Raw genomic sequence first — 21,692 nt, forward strand, 5'->3', positions numbered from 1 at the left:
ATTAAGAAGTAAAAAAGAAACTCCTTTTGGGAACAAACTGCCAGCCACGGCGCACAGCAAGGAGTATGCTAATTAGCTAAATAATTAAAATTAAAATATTACTTTTTTATTGAGCGAAAAAAGAATATATAATCCCAATGAAAAGCATTGTAAGCATAATAAAAAAAACACTAAATTAACTCATATGGAAAAATATATACGTAAAAAAAAAAACAGCAATTTACGGCGTTCAAAAAAAAAAAAAAAAGAACGCTTCGTAGTACGTACTTCTAGAAAATTGTAGTCGAGGAATAAAATTAATACTTAGTAAACCATGTAAGGCCGTAATCTAACTGCTACTATATTATAAAAGCGACAGTCTGTAGAGACTTGTTCGTTGCTTGTACGTCTGCCCCTCTGTCGGTCATACATGAACCGTCTGCATAGGTGTTTGAAGTATACATATATGCGTCAAGCTAACATCTTGGGAACATACTCGAGGCGAGTGCGCAGATAATTTCGCCATCGTGTCTGCTGCGAACGTGACTTCCGGCTTTAGCACATTGCATACACGAGCTTCTTTCAGGCCCCACTTCGTAAAACCGTTGACCTTCCCGTGACCTCCGGTAACAATGATCGCAAACTCGCAACTGTCACCGCAATGATCCGTCGTCTGTACTCCAACGATCGACAGAATGGCCACTGAAGATCAGCGGCAGCATCAACGGACGAAGCACGGACGCGCTGCGAGTCGGGAGACAGGGGCCGCCAACGCGCCACAGGACGACTCTTGCGTGCGAGCGACGTCAACAAAAGGGAGTTTTCGTAGACCGCGTTTTCCTCTCCGCTAAGCCCTCCGCAACGAAGAAGTTGCTACTGCGCCGCCGCGTCGATAGCCTTGACTGTAGAGTTCCGGCTAGCGTATAGCTGGTTGCGGAGGGCGTTGCAGGACGGCGGAAACGATCTACGAAAACTCCCTCAAGACTCTACGATCTACGTGTTCACTGCCGAGGAGGTCATAGCTTTGGTTCTGTAAGAGGGTGTAAACCGAATCTTAATCGCGAAAAACACCCGAGAGTATGGGGTAATTTATTGGTGTACTCACATGGCTGGTAGATCTTGCAAGCAGGTCCGCTGACCCGAGAAATGTGCGCGTCAAATGACTTTGACGTCATTACGGTTAAGTGCGCAGGACCGCGGTAAGTGCGCGGACCTGGCGCTAATAGGGACCTTTAGCAAACCGTTGCAGTGCTCCGCGTAACGCACTACCGGAGCCTTTAAAACATGCTTCTAAGCACGCTCCCCGCGGTCACGGTGCCACGCGGGCGGGATATGGTTTGCTTATACGGGTCCCGTCCTGCCCACGTGCACACGGTAGGGACTCATCGGTCCTCGAAGGGCTCAGCGAGGAAGCCCGCTTGAACTGTTCGCGCAAGCTGAAATGCAACAAGCCTACATAAACGTTTACCGCCATCATCTCCAACCATTATGAAAAGTCTTGCTGTCACTGCCACAAACGTTCAGAATGAAGTCGAAAAAGTATCCTACAATTCGCCTCCGAAACTTTTTAGGAACGAGCACCCCGAAGGAAGACTCGTCCCTTTGCCGTTCGTCGATAATTGGGATGACGCGTAGCAACAAGCCACCTTGGCCCAGCAGATACGAATCGTAGTGCTATTTAACTCGCCTGCCAGCGTTCTCGGTGTCAACTGTTATCCCCGAAATTTTCCGAAACCCGCTGAATATCTCGTCCGCCAGCGTTCCCTGTGTCACCTGCCATTCCAGCAATAGTTCCGACACCCGCTGACAAACTCGTCCGTCAGCGTTCCCAGTGTCAACGGCTATTCCCGCAATCTTTCTGACACCCGCTGACAAAAATCCATCTGCACCCCGGTCCTCGACAAGCTCTTCCTTGCTCATCACTTCACCTCAAGCTACGATCCTTGGTCCACTCGTGCAGCGTCCTAAATCTGCAACGAGTCCTGGCTGTTTCACTTCCTGCCACCTGTTATTCCGCCTTCCAGCGAACATCCGGTGCCTCCCCTCCGCTTCCGAAGACGACTTACCTACATCTTACCCACGCTTCTCGTCCCCCCCCCCCTCCCCCGCACCCGCTCCCAACCACTATTCTGGGGCGCTCGATACGGAGCTTTTACAGCATCGTCCTTCGAGACCTTTCGGTACTCGATTCGAGAAGACACCTGCTGCGCTCTGCTGTGAGACAAGTCGCAAAAACTCCAACAGGCTTTGTCTCAATGGGCATCGTCAGCGTTAGTTTACAACCCGCTCAACGCATCCGTGGCACTCTCTGGGGACGACTAGAAGCAGAGGCATACCGACGGCGCTCCACGTCGGGCACCCTTTTTATGTGGGGTTGCTCTACCCGGTTGACCGTCCTCGAGTGCTGGCAGTCCGGGGCCGCTGACCCTGGTTGTCAGCCAGCGTTAGAACTCGCAGTCGGAGTCCGTGTCCAGGCCTGCTGGTCGTCCTTCCAACGCCAGCGCTGCATAGGCTAGCTGTCCCGGGCTATCACACCACGAGTCTCGCTGCGGAACCACGTCGGGATAATAATGGCCTAGGCCGGTATGGCCAGGGCTCGCCGTTCCCGCCGGTGTTGGCCCGAACCTCGCTGGTCGACCGCTCCGGGGATCGCCATGGGTTAGGCTGGCTCCATCGTTCCTGCCCGGTCCCAGCCTCGCACAGCACGGCCCGTCTGGCGGAAGCTCGTGCCTCGTCAGCCAACAACCTGTCACGTGCCCTCCACCCCGTCTTCTTCCGCCCTCGTCTCCAAGTTTCAGTACTTCTTCGAATAGCCTCATATCAAGAACCTAGAAATACACGAGGAAGGTGTTTTAAACATTTTACTTAACATCGATATAAAAAAAGAACCCGGGCCATATGAAGTTACCAAAGAATTTAAAAAAAATGAAAAAAGATATATACTCAGTAAGAATCCAAATATCTTACTTTTAATTTTCGAGTTATTTGCCAAAAATGGTTATTTTCTAAGCGCATGGAAACGTGCAAAAATCATACCGATTCACAAACGTGGGAGTGCTTCAGACGTCAGTAAAAATCGCCCCATTTCACTGACTGGCACGTGCTCTAAGTTACTTGAACAAATAATATCTATACACCTAATGTCTTATCTTTAAAGTTTTAAACTGTTGTTTCCATCTCAATACGTTTTCCGCCGAGGACTTTCAACAACAACTCATGTGATCGAAACTGTTCACGATGTCCCAAACTACTATTTGGCGTGGTCAATTAATAGTTTGGAAAACTAGGGGGGGGGTTTCAACCCTCCCCCCCCCCCTAGGGGGGCCTAGGGAAGTCCCTGGTGGAGCTGCAGGGACCGGATTTGGGAGTGGCACCGGTCCAACTGGTGCCACAGGAGTGGCGACGCTCGTCGCCTCCGTGCTGGTTGGCGCTCCACTGGCCGCAACTGGTGCAGGCTGGTCCTCTGAAGTGACGGCCGAGGGTGCAAGCCAGGTCCCGGAGCGAGGCCTGACATGGTCGGCGTTCCGGTGCCAGGTGGTCCCGTCGGGCATGCGGACGAGCAGCGACGAGGCACTCGCTGGTAAACCACATGTCCGGCAGACCAGGGTGGGCCAGGACGGAGGTTCCTGGCGTAGACCGACGCTCCCGGCTATGGCAAAGGCCCGGGACGGCACCCTCGGTCTGCAGCCAGCTTCTGCTTCAGCTGCTTCAGAAGCGCCGTGGACAGGAGGTCTGGATGCAAGACGTCCAGTGGGGTCTTGACCATCAGGCCCAGCAGAAGCTCGCTGGGCGCACGGCCAGAGACCTCATGCGGTGTGGTCCGGTACTGGAACAGTATGCGGGCCACCTAAGTCCGGAAATCCCCGGGCTGGCTCTTCTTGAGCTTGTCCTTGATGGTCTGGACCATCGCTCGGCTGCACCATTGGAAGCAGGGTGGTACGGCGGAACCAGCATCCGGCGGATTCCATTCTTCTGCAGCCAGTCCAGGTACTCTGCGCTGGCGAAAGCGGAACCATTGTCGGACACAATAATGTACGGCAATCCCTGCGCCCCGAAGACTTGCCGCAGCGCCGCAATGGTTGCGCTTGCCGATGGACTGGTTACTGGCAGTGCCTCCACCAACTTCGAGAAGGCGTCCACTACCACCAGGAAGTAGTGGCCCTTGAAGGGTCCCGCAAAATCCATGTGCAGGCGGGTCCAGGGCCTCTGTGAGAACGGCCAGGGGGTGATCTCCACGTGGCGCGAGGCTCGCTGGTTCTCCTGGCAGACCTGGCAGCCTTGCACCTGATGCACGATGTCCTGGTCCAGGCCAGGCCACCAAACGTGCGACCGTGCCACCATCTTGGTCTTTTTAATGCCAGGATGCCCCGCGTGCAGCAGCTGCAGCATCTTGGCCCGCAGACTTTGTGGAATCACCACCCTGGAACCCCACAGCAGGCAGCCCTGCTCCAAGCTCAGCTCGGCGGTCTTGTGGTTGTACGCCTGGTGACGCAGCTTCTCCCCCCGGGCATCCGCCTTGACCGCCTGAGACAGGACCGGGTCCCGGCTGGTCGCCTGCGCCACCGCAGTCCTGGTAAGCACCCCCGGGTAGGCCCGCTCCGGCAGGAACACGTCAGCTGGCTCTGGAACGGCGGCAGGCACCTCCGGCAGGGGCAGGCGGCTCAGGGCGTCGGCAGGTCCCACGTCCTTCCCAGGGCGGTAGACGAGCTTGTAACTGTAGGTCGCCAGCGTCAAGGCCCAGCGTACCACCCGAGGCGAGCCTTGCACTGGGACCACCTTGTGAGGTCTTAGCAGCCCCAGCAGCGGCTTGTGGTCCGTGACTGCCTCGAATTGCCGGCCCCACAGGTACTGATGGAAGCGCCCGACCCCGAACACGAGCGCCAGACCTTCCTTGTCGAGCTGGCTGTAGCGTTGCTCAGCCGCATGGAACCGACGAGAAGCAAACGCCACAGGGCCTTCCTGACCATCCTGACCCCGGTGCGACAGGACGGCTCCTACCCCGTACGGCGACGCATCTACTGTGAGGACTACAGGCTTGGCCGGGTCGAAGTACACCAGCACTGGAGCCTTAACGACCAACTCCTTGCTGTGCTGGAAGGTCAAGTCCTGCTCCTTCTTCCAGGCTCACTGCTGCCCATCACGAAGCAGGCGATGCAGCGGCTCCAGATGCGTCGACAGGTTGGACAGCAACCTCCTGTAGAAGTTGATGAGGCCGAGGTAGCTCTGAAGCTCCTTGCTCTTGGGCTTCGGCGCCTTGAGCACGGCCTCAATCTTGCGGGGTGCCGGGGCCACGCCAGCCTGGGTGATGATGTGTCCCAGGTACTCCACGCTGGGGGTCAGGAACACGCACTTGTCCAGCCTCAGCTTGAGACCGGCGTCCTGTAGTCGTGTTAGGACCTTGCGCAGGTTCTGCAGGTTGTCCCCGTCGTCGGTACCGGTAACCAGAATGTCGTCCAAGTACACCGCCACGTGCCTCATGCACCTGAAGAGGTTATCCATCTCTCTTTGGAAGATGGCTGGGGCTGAGGCCACGCCGAACGGTAGGCGCGTGTACTGGAAGAGTCGCATGGTTGTTGAAATGGTGACCTTGAAGTCCCCGCAGATCCTGACGCGGCCGTCTCGCTTGAGGACTGGAACAATCGGTGCGGCCCACTAAGAGGTCTTGACGGGCACCAGGATCCCCTCTCGCTGAAGCCGTTGCAGCTCCTGGGTGACCCCGTCCTTCAGGACGAACGGCAGCGGACGCGGCTTGAAGAACCGAGGCCGGGCTCTCTCGGGAACGTGGATGCCAACTGTCGTGCCGGCGAAGGTGCCCACCCCCGGCTGGTACAGGGACTGGAAGTCGGTCAGGAGGCTCGGAACGTCCTTCACCACGTGCAGCGCAGCTTCTTGGTACTCCGGCAGCCGAACACCCAGCGAGTGAACCTAGTTCCGGCCCAGCAGCGTCGGCGACGACCCCTTGGTTAAATAAAGGGGCAGGATTGCCTCCCTGTCGCCAAGGCGAACGCTGACTCGGGCCCAACCCTGGACCTGGGAAAGCTGCCCGGAGTAGCTGCGCAGCATGACGTCAGACGCCTCGATGGACATGCCAGGGAAGGTCCGCTTGAACAGCTTCCCGGGCATGACCGACACTTTGGCCCCTGTCCCCATCCTCGTCGCCAGTGTCACGATCTTTGTCGAACGTGGACGAAGGGGATCAAAGCACCCGCCGAGAAGAGACGACACGCAGCCTGGTTGTGAGGGTGAACGATGACTGACCGGAGCGGCGTGCGCTCAACAGCGTTTATTGGGCGCGGTGATCAATGTTGCCCGCCGAGCCTTGCGGCCACAGACGGGCGGACTGGAGGGGGCACTACATATTCGTTAAAAAAACATTTCAAATGTCTTTTATTCTTGTATATGCTTTACAACCTAGCGTTGTATCAGAGCTACGATCGAAAATAAGAAAGAGAAATAACATTGCAAATCCCGGTATATTAGGGCAAATATCATTTCTCTGCAACCATCTACCCGAAGCGCAATGCGTACTTGCGGGCGTAGGCAAATACATCGTCCAGCGCCTCCAAGGGCAGGTTGGGGAAGAGAGTCCGATTCAAACACAGCTGCAAACGATACGCGAAGAGAAGGCGGGTGTCAAGCGTGAAACACATGCACTCAAAAATGGCATCACGTCGCGTCGCTGACGTTGCGACGTGGCCAAAAGCCACGCCGCAAAGTCGTAAAAACGAAAAAATAAACTAGGATAGTGAACAAAGTGTACCAATTGACGATGCCATCGAATAATTCTTATTAACTGAAGAACTGGAAGATACGTTTAATAACGACATAGAATGTAGCGACCGCATCGTCGTATTCCGAATCTCATTGAACATAGCGGGTGTGAAAAAAAGGGGGTCTAATATTTGAGTAAATACGGTACATCTAGGTGATGACTTTCTGACCGACGCGGCGACCACATTATGTTCGGCGCACTGAGCGCTCTTCACTCTCACGGGGATAGATGGCACCCAAGTATAGAGGGGCTTGTGAAGGCTTGTATAGAGGGCTTAGAGGGCTTGTGAAGGCTTGTATAGAGGGCCCGGTCCCTTTGTAATGTGTGGTGAAATGGTGGATTTGTGTTGGCGCATTTACACTGATGCCTTTTCCCCTGTGCCGTTGCTGTTTCTTAAACAAGAACATTCCAATGATGACTCAAGGTGACAAAAATACTTGTATAAATACAAAACTTCCACACACAGTCTAGTGGGCTTTCAATAAATTAGAGTATTTTAAATTAATTCCGTTAAACAGTTGGGTTGTGCTCGCATGTTTTGTCCGACAGCATGTTTGGTAACAGTTCCGTAAATTGTTTACACATATTGCGTGGCTTTACAGGTCGTTGAAGGATTTTCGTCAACGCTTACTTTTATCAACAGGGTCCTACACAAACTTTTTAGACTATGTTGCTTTTCGACCGTTGTGAGTTGCAGGCTTTTTGCCTTGGGTGGATGTCTTCACTAAAAAAACAATCCACAGCAACCTTTTCGCATTGACACAGCGATTCGAAAATAGTTACAATATTTTATATTTTACTTTTGGCGAACAATTTTGCTTACAATGTTTTGCCACCATAGGCAGAGGCACAACGGAGCATGCGCGTCGTGTCTCCTGCAAGAACGCCGGTCACTTCTCGCAATGCTTGTATAGCAAATGGCGTACCATCGCGATTCACACGATTACCAGCGACCTCCTCACTTTCCCCTGCCCTGTTGTTCGGCAGCATCATGAGTTGCAGAGTGAATTTCACAACATTGTGAAATGCGGGACATTTTGAAGATTTGGAAATTCCTCGCCAGACGGTGGGGCACGAGCACTCAATGCGGGAGAGTCCCGCGAGTCACGGGACAGGTGGTCACCCAACTCACAATATGGTGTACAGATCTTACAGGTATTACAGGTATTACAGGTAACGTGTAAGGCATTTCGGGCAGCCAGGGACAATGCTCTACAGATAGCACGGGCTTCTTTGCAGCCTGGAGGAAAACTCTCTCACCAAACTCCGCATGATACCATTTCGATATCAGTTCGTCGGGAAAATGCTTGGCACAAACATGATCACTAGGTAAGATAGTAACTTCCGATTGGCCCTCGGGACTGCAGGACGCTGCGCTCTAGGCGAGCGTCATTCGATGTAGCTTTAAACAAAAACACTCGCTCTGCACAGTTCCGGTGTTCCAAATTGCAGTTTGGAATGAAGCACGTCTTTCCCATCCTAATAGCATAACTTCTTCTTCTTCTTCGGGTTAAGGCTCACCTTCGTGCATGATAGTGGCACCTGTGATCGACGAAGCATTAAAGCAAAACACGAGGCCAGCCACTAGCCGCACACCACCACCACACCCCCACACCACGAAAAAGGCGAGCACGCTACACCGTCGACACCGTGGCTGCCGAGGAGAGACGTCATGCCCACGGTGCTCATAGCTTAGCGCCCTCCGCGGCGAAGCGGAACTAACTATGGTTTAAGGCTAGCTCCGAACACGATCTGGTCGCTCTCTCCCCGCGGGAAGAGCGGCCACAGTGATCACCGAAATGTATTTCTTCCACCGTGGGAGAGGTTAATTAATGTATGTGCATATTATGGAACTTATATTCAAAGGAAAAACCTAAAAAAGAAAATCAGGTAAAATAGAAAGAAACGGATGAAGTACACAATCTTTACTTGTGTACCAGGCACTAACAAGTGAATGGAAAATCCAGTGCACAACGGAAGAAATTAACACTAATCCTGTGTTTTCGTTATTGCAACTCTGCATATCGCTTTTAAAACTTTTGGCCGAGCTTTTTTAATTATTTGGACGGCTACTTTTCTGAGTGTTCTCTTACCAATAAATTCCGACCGCCTTGAGGACTCTCCGGCGTGTTTGAGACTAGTGTCAATGGCTTTCCCTGTGGACAAAAAAAGGTTGCAGCTTTTTCATTCGACCAAGCGCGATGAAATGAGGTAGCTTTACAGGAACATCGCTGGTGAAAACAATTAGGAAAGAAAATGATACGATGATCAGATAGTTGTAATATGCCGCACACATATCGAGGATGGTGTCAAGGATAGCGCCTAGGAGAACGTCGAGGACGACGTCCTAAAGTATGACGTCAATAACAACGTCTAGGACGACCTCAATGTCGACGTCCTAGAGGGCGACATAAAAACGACAACCAGGGTGACCTCTAAAACGACCTCAAGGACGAAGACTGAGACAACGTCGAGGATGACGTCCTAGATGACAACGTGAAAAACGACGTCTAGGACTACCTCTAGGTTTTCCTTAAGGACGACATCGAGGACGACGTCGTAGAGGAAGCTGTATAAGACGACCTGAAGGGCGACGTCATGGAAGGCGTTTAGGAAGACGTCGATGATGAAGACATAGAGGTTGTGCTCTAGGACAGGGTGTCGAACCGGAACCGAACCGAACCGAAAACCGGAACAGAACCGTTTATTTTAGCCGAACCGGAACTGAACTGAACCGAAATGTTCGCCGCCATCTTGGAACTGAACCGGAACCGAACCGAAGAAAAATATAACGGTAACCGGTTCAAAACGGTTCAAGGTAATATTTTTTTCTTCTTTGCTAGTATCACAAAATGAACATATGGGAATAAACAATTGGCGGCTGTATTTCTATTTGTTGATCGAATCGTCATATACATAATTGCAACGTATGATAAATTGTGGGTTTTCATGGCACCTTTGTTGGCGCTATGATTAACCATGTGTCAAGTTGTCACGTGACGTCATGGTGTCAATACATGTTGTCAAGTAATGTCACGTGGCCTCGTGACGTCACGTAACTCACTGCGTTATATCGATTTCATTTGAGAAAGTCACTAGATGTATTAACCTTTTCGACAGCTTGACGTAACATGACATCACGATTTCGCACCGAGAGTCACGGGAGACCGTGACGTAAGCGATTTTCATAACCCCTAGTCGAGTGCTCGGGTTCATGACAATCAGCATGGCCAAACATTCAGGTAACGGCTCATGTCAATTAGACATGATAATCAATAGCCCAACACTAACAATATCTGAAGCTCAGCCCAAGCTTTTGCTTTGCAAACCCTTGCAGCCTAGGGCATGACTGCGATGAACACTGGCGGTATATAATTAGGGTCAGATCACGTGGCCGCTTGTTCAAATTGCGAGTTGAGCAGATATCGACAGCTGTCTCTGTCCTTTATTTTTTCTGCATCTGTTATTAGGGGAAAACTAATGGATGTTTCCGCAACCTATCAACGTCACGGGTTATTTCTTAACACTGTTTATTGAAAGTACAAAAAGAAATGTTGCAAGACCAATTTTACATTACTGAGGCATTGAAACATTTTTTCGTTGTTGCTGAACTATATCCGAAAGATGTCCCTGAGAATAGAAGTTTTGAAATGACTAAATGCGACCTATTAATATGACGTTACATAGAACTACACGTGTGTACGGAAGGAATACCTAAAAAAATAAGATATTTTAGTGACATGAGAGGAACAGCCGAACGTTGGCAGTCGCTGTAAGTCTCACACGAGCGTCGTTCTTAAGTTATTGCCCAAGTTTCGACCCCTCTGTATTTTGTTTAAATGAGCTATAACATACTTCTATACATTACTAAATACCACTCAGGATCAGTCCCTAAGGTTAATAACTGATTGAACTTGGCTTTGCTCTTTTTTCTAGGCAATGGTAGTCGCCGAAAAAATTAGAGAAATATGAGCATCGTTCATCCCCTCAACTCGGAGCCAGAAGCGGCCACGTGGCCTGGTGCCTATCTTATGCCGCCAACGTTAATCATACCCCCGCGCTGGAGTTTTAAAGGAAGAAAACCCGTGCTGGAGCTGCAGGCATTGTTAGAGTTCGACTATTCTCTTCACCACAGGAGTTGGACACGAGCCACTACCCAAGTGTCCGCCAAGGCATTGATTGTTACGAGCCGATGTACGGTGCTCACACAGTTCTCCTGCCCAATCCATGAGTCGCGCTCGACTGTCGACAGGCGGGTGGTTTTGATCCCACAATTACGACATCAATCTTTGAGAAGGCAAGACTAAAAGAAATAGTCTCGTTCAATCCTCGCAATTGCACCGCGACTAAGAAGCTTCTGAATCAGTGGCGCCCTGTGCGAGTACACTTGGACCAGGGGACCAGTACGCCTCGAAAAAGTTATGCACATTCCAACCCGATATCGTTTCATGACCCCTTTAAACTTCACGGGGTGCAAAATAAAAGCAATGAAAGGTTGCGGTTAACAAGTGTCAAATAAAATTGTCGAATTAACAGACGCAAACGAAGGAGGCAATTCCTCATGAATACTTTCAGCCTTTCCACTCTGGTGAAGAAGGAAGGCCAGAAATGCTGTACTATGGTGGGAATGAAGTAATGGCCGGCCGCAAGTCGGCAAGCCAGACTGGAAAGGCTGGAGGGGTTGCCGCCATTTATGAGCGACGGTGGCAACCAAACAACTGGCAAGCCGGCTGTCTGGTTGCCGTCGCCATTTATAGATGGCGGTAACTCATGACTAGCCCTTAACAGCACCGCTGTATAAAGAAGTGCGTCTGTGTGTGGGGCCGGGGGGGGGGGAGGGGGGGAGTTTTAGAAACATACTGTGTTGTAAAGGTTCCTCTTCCCTGCATCTTTGGCGCAGACCAAAAAGCGTGACCCCGGAAACTACTTTGATTGGAAAAGCGCTCTTGCCAAAAAACACTTTTGTCGTGCCAGACGCTGGCACCGTTCCTCACGACGATGCACTAAGAATAATAACACTAGCATTTCAAATACTTTGCTTTCACTGAGCTTGCACCTCCTGCAGCGTGCCTTTTGCATTGTCGAATTCGACTTTCTCAGCAAGAAGGAATCAGAATGACCACCACCCTATAGTGTGATAACGTCACGTGCATACCATGCGAAATAGTTCAGCTTTCTGGTGAAATATGATGTTCGCAACACTAGCCATAGATGTCCTAATTGTAAATTTGTGAAGTATTTATAGCAGTCTCGCGATGAGATATGGCAGCCTAGAGAAATGTTAGAACGCATGACTATTCTAGCATAGCGCTGTAAAGTGGGGGTTCAAAACAAGTGTAGGTAAAACCGAATATAACATTTGCCTCCTGAGGCAGTATTTCGGAAGTTTCGAGCTCATGCAAGCTGATGAAATGTAATAAACCAAGATTTCAAGAATCTTTGTCTGTCCTTCGCGCTATTTATGTAAAATCATGAATATCATTGCGTGCATCTTTACGCATCTCTTTTTGCAGTAAGGCTTTCTGGAAGGGATTATTTGGAAAACATAAAATTAATTATCTCTCTCTTTTTGAACATTTCGTGTATTTGACTTCCAATTCATCATGTGAGCATAGAGTCCTTTTTAGCGTACCCTGCAACCCGATGTTTCACACTGCCAATCAGCAAACAGAAAAACACTTTTACGTAGACTCCACAGCTCGTGTAGTTTCGAGTATCGTCCTTCTAAGTCGGTCTCAAGCGGTTATGTGAACTTTATAAAGTAAAATTTTTTTATCAATATAAAATATATTTAATTACTAATTGAATATTTGATAACATAAATAGAGGGCCGACCACTCTAAAGCAATGCCCCCAAATTATTTGAAAGCGGTTCTGCCAATCTTTTCCGGCGTTTTTATCCTCGACAGGCATGTTGTAAGTGATATGGGACGGCCTTACCTACATTTCTGATTTTGAAGCTAATTTAAATAACTATGTGTTCCTCACACATAGAACTTCTCAAACATATAGAGGTCTGTTATTGCCTTTTTTATCTGGGGAACATTAGTTTTATGTGTCTGTGGGCTGGACGAAAAGAAAGTAAACAGGGGCGCGCGGTGAAACTATGATGATTACGCACGCAAACCGTCAGAAAGTGTCCAATTAAGTAGCTGCCTTGTCGAGTAGAACGTGAAATACTACTTCGTTTTACTAAACAAAAAAGAATTTTGAAGGACGCTTAAGCTTCGCCTTTAAAAGTGCAACGCGATCGCGTCAACGGGCCTCGTTTGCATTGCATTCTCATTTGCCGCGCAAGCGTGCCTCGCGTGGCCTAGTGAAAAGCGTCTGTCTCGCAACGAAAAGGTTGTGGGTTCGGATCCTGCTTAAAATTTTTAATTTTTTCTTTAAGGCAAGGGAATTACTTTCGAAGGTGAAATCATTTGATACATACGGTGACCTTTATTTCGCATTACATATCATGTTTTAATCACCCTCATTTCACGGGTGATGTCACGTTTCACGTAAGCATTGTGGGTTGTTTGAAATTCTTGCGCTAGGGTATGTAGCTCTGACGTCATGAACCTATCAACCAATCAGGATTTTCCAGTCACGCCACCGACATCGGTTTTTCTGCGATATGAGCTCGTTAACGCTATCGTGTTAAAATCATCAATTAGCAAGGGTGATGCTCATTTGCAAATTAAATTGTCCGGCATCTTGTCAGCAACAAACCTCAACAACCAGGCTATGCCAGCTTATTCTGTATAAGAAAATGCTCACTTGGGCAAGCGCTATTTTGGGCCAGATTCGATCTGAGTGCGAAGGTGCCTATATATTAGAGTGAACAATTGCAATTACTCCTTGCTCCATGATTAGCCGCATGCGTGCGGTGCTGAGTGTATACAATGTTTAGTTAGAACAACAGGCATTTGAATTGCCACTCGGTGTTTCCATAAAAGATAGATTGAAAGGAGTTATCCTAAAACTTTGTTACATTTCGAAAATTTCATTGCTTTTAGCTCACTTGGGTAGTCATCATATATATATATATATATATATATTGTGAAGTGTATTTCGTAAACCTTATTTCATTATATATGGACACAAGGTGCATGCTCATTTCATATTTTTATGTGATGTAATTAATTCCTTAGTTCAATGACACGATTTCACTTTTAATAGTGACACACAAAGTTGTACCAATCACGGGTATTTTAGACGACCTACCACACTTCGTGACAACATTTTATACCGTGCAAATAGATCAGCTTGAACTTTAGAATATTACTTTAACACGAACAAAGGACAAGCAAATACAGTATAATTCTAAATTAGAAGCTGATCTATTTACAGGTATGTACCAACAAGCTCAACTCTTTACTCTTGTGCTTAAACATTTTGATTCAGGCAAAATATATTTTACTCGTAAACAAATAGATATTGAGTCGTATGAACACGACGTTATGTATTAAAATGTAGATTTTCTTCTACTCTTGCGTCAAAATTAAATAACTGAATTTAATATTTTTGGTACCTAAGAACAAAAGTAAATTGCACGGACGATCGAAGAAACTATATAGTTAATTGTTTCACAACGGAAATAGTGTATATTGCCAAAAAAACGCGGAAAATATATTCTCAATTTAGCGGTTCAAACCGGTTCGAACCGGTTCGAACCGGTTTGAACCGTTATTTTTGGCTCCCCGGAACTGAACCGGAACCGAACCGAAAGCCGTGAACCCGAACCGGAACCGAACCGATAAAAATTTCGGTTCGACACCCTGCTCTAGGACGTCAAAGGAGTGTCCTAGAGGTTGTCACCTAGGGCGCTCATTTGATGTCGTTTTTTACGTTGTCTTAGAGTACGGCCTGAGGAACGACGTCTAGAGTCGAGAGTGACCTCTAGGACGACGTCGAGGACAACATCCTAGGAGGCGATGGAAAGAACGACGTCTAGAACGACGTCTAGAACTTCCTCTAGGGCGATCTCTAGGACGATTTCAAGGACGACTTCAAGGACGACGTTGAGGACGACATTAAGAACGTCAGGTTATGGCAGCTTCAGCTGCCTGCGCTTACGAACTTGCGCTACCGGCGCTGACGTGAATGGCACTTACGAGCTTACGGGACCAGAGCTAACGCTTCAGCCACCATCGCATCAGCCACCATCGTGGCTGAAGCCACGAGCATTTCAGCCACGGGCGTTACTTGACCTTGATTACATGAGCTTCAACTGATGTTTCAGCCATGAGCACTTCAGTAAAAGGTGTTACTTTGACCTTGATTGTGTGACCTTGAGAGAGGTTTGACTTATAAAGCTTCTGCTTTAAAAATTATTACAGGCACGTTCATGCGACCAAACACGATGAAATGTGGTAAGTTTACAGGACCGTCGTTAGTGAAAACAATTAGGCACGGAAATGGTATGGTGATGAAATGGTTGTAATATGCGGCGCACATCTCGAAGACGAGATCACGGATGTGGTCTAGTACGACGTCGAGGATGACGTCAAAGACGGCGTCTTGGACATCGTCTAGGAGGACCTCTAGGACGACCTGTAGGACGACATCTAGGACAACATCAAGGACGTCGTCGAGGACAACCTTTGGGACGACCTCTTTGACGACCTTTGGGATCACCTCTTGGACGACCTTAAAGACGATGTCTAGGACAACCTTTAGGACGAGTCAAGGATGACGTCATGTACGTCAGGTCACTTCAGTCTCAGCTAGCCACGCTTATCAGCTTACGCGATCGGCGCTACACGAACGTAGATTACACAGCCGGCGCTTACGTAACCCTAATCACACGAGTTTGCTCTTCAGTCACGGGCATTACATGACCTTGATCACGGGACTTTAAGTAGATCACCATGAGAACATGGCATTGAGTACGAGGACACGACGTTAAGCGTTGTTGGGCCTATAAAGCTACCGCTTAAAAAAAACGCATCTCCACGTGGTGAATGACGTTGATTGGGGCGAAACTCAGTTGGTGCTTATCTTCGTAGACGCTGAGCCGCAACATACTGTTACGTTTCCGGGCAGCCCACCGAGACCGAGACTGTAGTAGGTCTGACTACGTTTATTGCATCTCGGCAGCAGGACGAAGAAGAGCTACACGCTGCTAGGCGCAGCCGCTTTTATCGGTTCCAACACGGCACTATGTGCCGCTGACGCAGCAGGTTGACGGCGACGCCCTCGCTAGCGTCGATAAGCGAGGCCAACAAAACAACAACATAACAATACCGAGCCTTTCATCCGTTTTCATCCATGTCACGCTGCGGTGAAATGCTCAAATGCGTATATAACCACGTTCCATACCACACATTCTCTTTCTGACATGGATGAAAAAGAACGAGAGGCTCGGCATGCTGCGGCTCACTGTCTACGCAGACAAGCACCACCAAAGCTTCGCCCAAATCAACATCATTCACCGCGTGGAGAAGCGGTTGCTTTTTTTCTTTTTTTGCCCTACAAGAGCACCGACGCCGGGCATCGGACGGACATACGGACATGGCTAGCCCCTAAGGAGCTTCGCCCCTAAAACTTTAAGCCTTTCTGCTCTGGGGAAAAAGGAAGACCAGCGAAGCTGTACTATGGTGAGAGTAAGGTAATGTCCTGCCGGAAGTCGGCAAGCCAGAGTTGAACGGCTGGAAAGGTTGCCGTCATCAATGAACGAATGTGGCAACCAGACAACGGGCAAACCGGTTGTCTGGTTGTCATGGTCGCTCATAGATGGCGATAGCTGTCCAGAGTTTTGTCTCACCATTTGTTTCCTGGCGGACACGATCATGGGGAAAGTAGCCCTTAACAGCTCCGATGTAAAAAGTCTCAGTACTTGTTCAAAAAAGCGAAAAGCAAAGCTAATGAAAGGCAACAACGCTGAGTGATTACAGACTCACGTTTTCTTGTGTTTCTTTCCACATACAATTGAACACCTGAAAAAGATTGAAATGGAGATTACAGAAATAAAACATGGCCCGTCAAAATTTGAGCGTAGCACAGGTCAGTCAGCTACAAAGAGGCGTTCTACAAAGTGGACACGATCGCGAGCCGAACATCTAAGTGTCAGATTTTAGAATATGGCGATGTTATCGAGAAAAAAGGCGTGATCTGAAGGTGGATCGTTTTAGTAAAGACATAATAGGATCAGTTCTTAGGCAACAAACACTTGTTTTCTAAGGAAGTGAAACCATGAAATGGTTTAGTTGGAGTGAAACCATGAAGTGGGAGTTTCACCCGCTATTTCACATAAAATGGTGGGCCGCTGTGACGTTCATTTTGGCAAACGGTGCGGAATAAATTTAAGCAAATTTTACCCCCTTTTCCTTGCACCCGCTTTTCTCTTGTAACGAACGCAGCGACGGCTGATATGCGGTTTGGCGATTTCGTTTAATGTGGCTTCGCTGGACGTACGACCATAGAAAATAACGAAGCAACCAGAAACAACAACAAGGTTTGTTGATGTTGATTTCTTTTTAATGACGTAAGTTTGTATCTTTATGGTTTCAGATAATGGATTGAGCATTACAAGCACCTCTCATTCATACGGTGCCTTCGAAACGCTAACGAGCACAAGGCCTTCGTTGTATACAGAACAGTTTTTTTCTGGGCGTGCTGCTCCGAGACATGCTAGGTTGGGGACATGGTTATGAGTGACAACATAGCTAAAGGCAGCGCCGACTCCTTCGGTTCAATCAGGCAGAATGGGAGTACAAACTATAAATAAAGCATGGATTAATAGGGCAGGTGCGCGCACTCATGCTATACCACCTAGAAGACAAGGGCTGCGCACGGCGTCATCGATAGTGAATGGACGACTCTCCCAACATGTCAAAATGGCTGAACTCGACGAGGGGCCCCGGAGAGCGGCACACCCGTCCGTGTGGGAGTTGTCGTGTTCTAGCGTTGAGCTCGTTATGAGACGCTGAACGACGCGCGGGTGGTGATGCGTCTTCGAGTGTCTCATAATATGCCTGACGCTATCACACAGCTCCCAAACGGACGAATGTGCCGTTTTGCGGTGCCCGTCGTCCAGCTTCAGCGTGTTTACCACTTGGGGCAGGTCAGGGATCTGCTAACGATCACGTCATGCTCAGGCTTTGTCTTTATGGGGCTATTGGCCTGGAACACGTCTTCCGGTGTGTTTACCGTCATGTGAAGCCCATGCTTCCAATCGAAGGTGATTTCTAATTGGCAACGAAGAGCGTCACAGGAGCCGGCGGGTCGTGCTCCTGGGACGCTGTCCCTCCCTTTTTCTTACAGCAGCTGTTGAAGCTTCCATAACTTGTCACAGGATCCCTCCTTCCTTCTTTCTTCCCTCTCCACCGACCTCTAATTCCCTCCCCCTGCCCCTCCCCTTCACCCATTTTCTTTTTCTGATCTATCTCCCCGATTACTTACCTCCAGTTCCCTCCCTACCCGCGTCCCTTTTTTCTCGCTCTAACTCTCGCCCTTTCGGTGCGCTCCATCCTCCTCCCCATTCTTTGGCTGTCTGACGCACCAATTCAGTTTCTCGAAGGCGCTATTTTTGAGGGCAAGTTGCACTGCGCTTGAGGAGCGGCATTATCTGCAGTTATCTGGATGAAGACACCTCCACGCCACACTTCCAGCTCTTGAAGTTGTGGGCCAAAAGACTCTCTACAGAGATATAGGAAAGGTCACAGGGCCCACATGAGAGGGAGAGACATAACCCGGGCGCGTATTTCCAAAACCTGGCCATTCCAGATCTGCCGCGGAGCGGCGTGCTCTGATTGGCCAGATTACCGCCGCACAAAATATTGACGGCGACGCACATACGGCGCCGGTCGCCGGCAGGAGCGTCTGCTAGACTGCTACACTCCGGCGGATACTTTGGTGCCGTGGTCCGTGGTGACTTAGCGGACGGGTTGTTTCATCTGCCAGTGCATATCCATTGAGTTATTCCGCATATTACGCGCATAAAAGTCGGTGGCAGAAGTCTCGAGCATGCCGATGTCCACAGTTCGACTGCTCCAACCTCGGCGATTCTCTACCCAAGCTCGAATGAAGTAGGCCTCGCTGCTCTGTTCCGTAATTGAAACCGTGTACACGTGGAGTGCTTGCAGTGCTAATGCGCAGTGCTTTTCAACCGTAATTCAAGAAGCGAGAACGATAGCCCTGCACAGCGTGTGTGGCTGGTGTCAACGTTTTCCGTGTGGCTCTTATCAAAGTAAGCCTTGTCGCCTTCCTACGCGCCCGCGTAGCGGCCGCAATGCTGTCAATCGTACTGCTCAATTAATTCGCTGTTTTTCTTGCTCTGAAACGCTATGCAGATTTTATATCCACTTCAATGCTTCACAGCTGAATGAACACTTGTTTGTCGCTAAACAAGATTGCCACGAACGGATTTGCTTCCGCGGTTTTACGCCCCGCAAGTGTTTACTTTTTCTGCCGTATTTTCACGTTTTATTGCACAGACTGCTTTGATTTGTACCAGTTTTAGGCTATTTGGCGCATACCAAGTTTTGTGAAATTAAAAGGACGCGAATTGGTTTCAAGCTGTTTGTTTCTTACGCCTATCATGATTTCACGTCGTGTTATTTTGATCAGCACTGGAGGTGAGCTAGGACTGCTCCAATAAGTCTTCTTAACCCCAAGGAGCAGAAAATAAAAACCCATACAGAACTCGGTTTCAATAGATAGGGGCCTTTTCCTGGTGCCTTTTTGTTCACTGTTCCCTTCTCTGCACTTGATACATAGGTATGTCACCTGCCCTTTCAGCCTGTGGAGGTCTATGGGAATTAGAACGGAAGCATTAAAGCCATCTTCAGAATTACTTGTGCCTTAAATCCTGTTACCCACGGGACATTCTTGTGTGAATCCAAAGTCCATGCTATTGAGAGCTTCTCCATGGTAGTGATAGACTCCAGCTACAATCTAGTTTTGTCATCTTTATTTCGGTCCCATCAATTTCCAGCTGCTGATGTCATCACTGTGTAATGCTGAAGTTCTAAAGGTCCCATAAATTACAGGCAGATTCAGACAATCCAGGACACTGAGCACAACGAATGCAATGCTGCTGGTTCTCACGACCAGCGACTTATACGCACACACCCCTGACATACCCCAGGCCGAGTCCCTAATAACCGCGTCCCACTAGAGCAACAGCGACAGACGACAATGAGCGACAAACAGCCCATTGGTCGGAGTCCGCTGTCCCACCTGGCGGATACGACGCAGAAAAAGGGGACAAGGAAACTTGTTTCCTAGTGGGACTGGAGTTGTTAACAAAACACTTCAAAATACAGAGACAAACAGAGTATCGCGACGCAGTTTTCGCATTTCTCTTTGGCCGTAAAACGCACCGACAAACACGGTGAAAGTGGAGACGATTACTTTATTTTTTGTTTGAAGCTTCTGCTTGTCTTCATTTGCCATTGGCAACTTTCTGAAAACAGTCATGACAATCGACACCCAACTTTTTCCAAACTAGAATTTCTGAATCGTTCCTCTTTTGGGTTGTTCGAAGCATTCCAGATGGGCACCACGGAATTTCAAGTCAATTTGAGGATGTTTTTAATTACATATCCGAATGACCGAGGGCAGGCGTTTTATGGGGGACAATACGGGAGTAGTTTTAGGGGGGGACAATCACAGAACAGACGACAACTCTCTCGTTTTGCCGGAATGGCTTGCCGCAGAACTGGTGGAACGTCGTGTCCTACTTCGTGGTGAGCGGTCTTACTTTGGTCAGTCCTCGCACATGGGTGTATCCATCCTGATGCAGGGGCGTAGACTTCGGTATCTTGAAGCACCAACTCGCGCACCAAGTTTTCGCGAGCAAAACCAGCCACAGCACATTCCCTTTTGCAACACGACATCTAGCAAGCAAGCCGTGCCTGCGACCACTACGAGCAATCCAGGAATCGGAACTGCGGGAGCAGGAACGATCAGTGGCCGCCAAGGACTGAGTCACGGGAGGAATGGGAGGAAGGGTAGGAGGAGGGTGGGGAAGACAGCAACAGAAGGCACAAGCGGGAGAGAAAATTAAGTTTGTCCCCGAGTGATGTTCCTCGGAGGGCCTGCTTGCTGCGGCGTTTGTCGCGGGTGTTGGTCATTACAGTGGAACAGCATCAGCAACACAAAACTTTGTGGTGTTGCAGGACAAAAATCGTTATTTGTCGCTGTAGTGCCGGGGTGGCCAGGCCAACCCGGCCTAAGAGCCACAAACAAAACTACGAAACTTTTAAGAGCTGCGGGGGGGGGGGGGGGGGGGGGGACTTTTGTCTACAGCAATTAACGAAGCTCGAACTACTTTCAATCTATCTGAGTCAAAAGCAGTACAACTGTACATAAGGTAGCAGTAGCACAAGACTATCAAACTGTAACCTGTCTTTCGACTTAAAACGCATTCCATTTCTTGTTTTGGGGAAGTGCTCGTGTGATCAGGAGGGAGGCGGGCGAGGGGAAGGAGGGGGGGGAGGGAACCGCGAGCTGCACTTTAACACGTGAAGTCGCGAGCCGCAGCTTGGCCACCCCTGCTCTAATGGGACGACGCTATAAGAATTTTCTACTCAAAGTATGCAAATCTACGCAATATATCCCTCGGGAGGCCTTTCCCAGAATTAGCAACACCTTCCCAGATTGACAATCATAGCTGAAGCCCTGGTCTCAATCCTGGCAGTGTTACAGCAGGGGAAGGTGAGCACTGCAGATGCCTGTTCTGCTGCGACTCACTAGCAAGTCAGTCGCGGGAGATTCAAGGAACTCCAAGTTGGGACGTTGCGACCAAAGCAACATTTTCCCCCTCTGCTTGGTCCCTTTGCTTGAACTTCTAGAACGAGCCACACCGGGATCAAGACTATCTGCACCAGTACATAGCAGCTCCTATGACCCATCTTGTAACGCCTTCATCTCAATCGCCATTCTGCAGCAGTTCTTTTAGGCACAGTCTTCAGAAGGTAATCAAATGAGCATGCACAAGCTACGTCAGAGT

The sequence above is a fragment of the Ixodes scapularis genome, unplaced genomic scaffold (genome assembly GCF_016920785.2).
Source record: "Ixodes scapularis isolate PalLabHiFi unplaced genomic scaffold, ASM1692078v2 ptg000080l_1__unscaffolded, whole genome shotgun sequence".
Taxonomy (NCBI): Eukaryota; Metazoa; Arthropoda; class Arachnida; order Ixodida; family Ixodidae; genus Ixodes; species Ixodes scapularis.